The sequence below is a fragment of the Lactuca saligna genome, chromosome 8 (assembly GCF_052625555.1).
Source record: "Lactuca saligna cultivar CGN05327 chromosome 8, ASM5262555v1, whole genome shotgun sequence".
In the NCBI taxonomy this organism is placed as follows: Eukaryota; Viridiplantae; Streptophyta; class Magnoliopsida; order Asterales; family Asteraceae; genus Lactuca; species Lactuca saligna.
The window spans coordinates 209,118,765-209,123,088 of NC_136424.1; positions in this window are offsets into that span (position 1 = coordinate 209,118,765).

Here is a 4,324-nt window from a genome sequence, read left to right on the forward strand (position 1 = left end):
TAATCGTTATTGTTTGACTTTTACAGATGATTATAGTAGATATGGACATGTCTACTTAATCAAGCATAAGTCAGAGACTTTCGAAAGGTTTAAGGAATTTAAACAGGAAGTCGAGAATCAACTGGGCAGGAACATTAAGATGCTTCGATCCGATCGTGGTGGTGAGTATCTTAGTTCAGAGTTCCTTGACTATCTAAGGGAATGTGGGATTGTCTCACAATTGACACCTCCCAGGACACCACAGTTGAATGGTGTGGCTGAGAGGCGTAATTGAACCTTGTTCGATATGGTTCGTTCCATGATGATTCGAGCTTCGCTACCAATCTCATTTTGGGGGTATGCCTTAGAGCCTGCCGCCCATATCCTTAATCTAGTCCCTACAAAGAAAGTTGCCAAAACTCCTCATGAGATGTGGACTGGTAAAGTACCTGAACTAGACCACATCAAGATTTGGGGTTACGAGGATTTCGTGAGACGCGAGACTCATGATAAGCTCGAACCTCGAAGCGAGAGGTACATTTTCATCGGCTACCCACAACAATCCTTTGGTTACCTCTTTTACAGACCTAGTGAAAATGTGGTCTTTGTAGCTAGGAGGGCTTTCTTTCTAGAGAGAGAGAGAGAGAGAGAGAGAGAGAGAGAGTTCATAAGCCAAGGAAACAATGGGAGGCAAATTGATCTTGAAGAGATTCAAGAGTCTTGCGGTGAAGGAACTTCAAACCCTCGCACTCAACTTGAGGAGGAAACTCCTGTTGAGCCAATTGACATGTTTGTACCTCTTAGGCATTCCACGAGAGTTAGGAATGCACCTGAGCATTACTATGGATTCCATATTACTGCAGAAAGTGGTGATACACTTATCAGTGATGGGACACTGATAGGTCTGGATGAACCTAACAATTACACGGAAGCCATTGCAGGCCCTGAGTCAGCCAAGTGGAAAGAGGCAATGGATAGCGAGATACAATCCATGTATGACAATCAAGTTTGGAACTTGGTTGATAATGTACCAGGTCATAAGACTTTAGGGTGCAAATAGATCTTCAAGAAGAAGACCGACATGGATGGTAATGTACACACTTATAAGGCTAGACTGGTTGCAAAGGGCTTCTCTCAAATTCCTGGAGTGGATTATGATGAGACCATTTCTCCAGTAGCCAAGATTAAGTTTATTAGAGTTATGTTAGCCATAGATGTATTTCATGACTATGAAATTTGGAAAATGGATGTCAAAACCGCTTTCCTTAATGGAAAGTTTGTTGAAGATGTTTACATGAGTCAGCCAGAAGGTTTTGTCAGTAACGAGTACCCTAATAGAGTGTGTAAGCTTGAGAAATCCATTTATGGATTGAAGCAAGCACCTCGCAGATCAAATCTTTGCTTTGATGAAAAGGTCAAGGAATTTGGTTTTTCTAGGAGTGAAGATGAATCTTGTGTGTATGTCAAGGCTAGTGGGAGTACAGTTAGCTTTTTGGTATTGTATGTGGATTACATACTACTCATAGGAAATGACATCCCAACTCTGAAGGAAGTTAAGTCCTGGCTTGGGAAGTGTTTCTCTATGAAGGACCTAGGAGAAGCTGCCTATATTCTAGGGATAAGGATCTTGAGAGATCGGAGTAAAAGACTAATTGGACTTAGACAGAGTACCTACTTGGATAAGGTGCTGAAGAGATTCAGCATCATGCTATGATCAATTCGGAATGACATATCACATGAATAAGGAAGAGGTCACACTCATCAAACATCAGGGACTCCTCAAGACCGCATAAATAGGTATTAAGGGTAAGTTGGTTGTTAACACTCCTATTCCAAACTCCGCCCCGGTTTTGGCAATCGGGAAAAGTAGAGGGAAGAGGAGAAAGAGTTCTTCGAAGGGCACCAAGGCTAGGACCCTTGATGGGTCTTCTTCAAGTGGAACAAAGAAAGGTTTCATCACTCCTTCTTCTGACCCAAAAGAGGCCGAAGGCTTCTATTTCCATGAAAAGTCACATTGGAAGCGGAACTCCCCAAAATACCAGCAAGATGTGAAGGATGGGACAGTTAAACCCAACCATGCAGGTATTTACAATATCTTATCTAATAACTCACCCCATTCTAAATATTGGGTCCTTGATACTGGTTGTGGTATTCATATATGTTCTAATTTGTAGGGACTAAGAAGAAGTGAGCATGTGCATCATGGAAGAATAAACTTAATCATTGGGAATAGGAAGGTTGCACCTATCACCAAGATTGGAGTTTATACTTTATCACTAAGTAAAGGGTTTTGTTTAGATTTGAATAAATGTTGTTATTCGCCAGAAATGGCAAGAAATATTATTTCCTTTCATGTATCGTATAAAGAAGGTTTCACCTTTTCATTTGATAATGTAGTTGCTTTGATTAATGCTTTCTTTAATAATGTTCTTTATTTTAAAGCATTACATTGTGATGGTGTGTATGAAACTGTATTTGTGGTTGGTAACTTAGTAAATAATGTTTTGTGTATAGATTCTGTTAATGATAATAACTTGGATAAAGCGTCATTATGGCATTGTCATCTTGGACATATAAGCAAGAAACGCGTAGGCCAACTCCAAAAGGATGGAGTCTTGGAGTCATTTGACTTAAGGTCAGATGATAGTTGTGAATCATGCTTACTTGGAAAAATAACAAAGTCACCCTTCACAGGTTCTTGTGAGAGGGGTGAAGGTTTGTTGGATCTTGTACACATGGATGTTGGTGGACCCTTGAAACATGCAACAAGGGATGCTAATCGTTATTATTTGACATTTCTGATGATTACAGTAGATATGGATATGTTTACTTAATCAAGGATAACTCAGAGACTTTCGAAACGTTTAAAGAGTTTAAAAAGGAAGTCGAGAATCAATTGGACAGGAACATCAAGATGCTTCAATCCGATCGAGGTAGTGAGTATCTTAGTTCAGAGTTTCTCGACTATCTTAGGGAATGTGGGATTCTCTCACAATTGACACCTCCCAGGACACCGCAGTTGAATAATGTCCCTGAGAGGCATAATCGAACCTTGTTGGACATGGTTTGTTCCATGATGAGTCGAGCTTTTCTACCAATCTCATTTCGAGGGTATGCCTTAGAGACTACCCCCCCATATCCTTAATCCGGTCCGTATAAAGAAAGTTGCCAAAACTCCTCATGAGATGTGGACTGGTAAACTACCCAAACTAGACCACATCAAGATTTGGGCTTTCGAGGATTTCGTGAGACGTGAGACTCATGATAAGCTCAAACCCCGAAGTGAGAGGTGTATTTTCATCGGCTACCCACAACAATCGTTTGGTTACCTCTTCTACAGACCTAGTGAAAATGTCGTCTTTGTATCAAGAAGGGTTGTCTTTCAAGAGAGAGAGAGAGAGAGAGGGAGAGAGAGAGAGAGAGAGAGGGAGGCAAGTTGACATTGAAGAAAATTAAGAGTCAAGTGGTGAAGGAACTTCAAACCCTAGCACTCAACTTGAGGAGGAAACTCCTGTTGAGCCAATTGACATGTCCTTACATCTGAGGTGTTCCACAAGGGTTAGGAATGCACATGAGCATTACTATGGATTCCATATTACTGCGGAAGGTGATACACTTATCAGTGATGGGACACTAATAGGTCTGGATGAACCTAACACTTACGTAGAAGCCATGGCAGGCCCTGAGTCAGCCAAGTGGAAAGACGCAATGGACAACGAGATACAATCCATGTATGACAATCAAGTTTGGAACTTGGTTGAGAATGTACCAGGTCGTAAGACTGTAGGGTGCAAATGGATCTTCAAGAAGAAGACCGACATGGATGGTAATGTACACACTTATAAGGCACAACTTGTTGCAAAGGGTTACTCACAAACTCGGGGAGTTGAGTATGATGAGACCTTTTCTACAGTGGCCAAGAATAAGTCTATTAGGGTTCTGTTAGCCATAGCTGCATTTCATGATTATGAAATATGGAAAATGGATGTCAAAACCACTTTCCTTAATGGAAAGTTAGCTAAGGATGTTTATATGAGTTAGCCAGAGGGTTTTGTCAATATAGAGTACCCTAATAGAGCGTGTAAGCTTGAGAAATCCATTTATGGATTAAAGAAAGCACCTCGCAGATGGAATCTTTTCTTTGATGAGAAAGTCAAAGAGTTTGGCTTCTCTAGGAGTAAAGATGAATCTTGTGTGTATGTAAAAGTTAGTGGGAGTATAGTTAGATTTTTGTTATTATATGTGGATGACATACTACTAATAGGAAATGACATTCCAACTCTACAGGAAGTTAAGTCCTGGCTTGGGAAGTGTTTCTTTATGAAGGACCTAGGAGAAGCTGCGT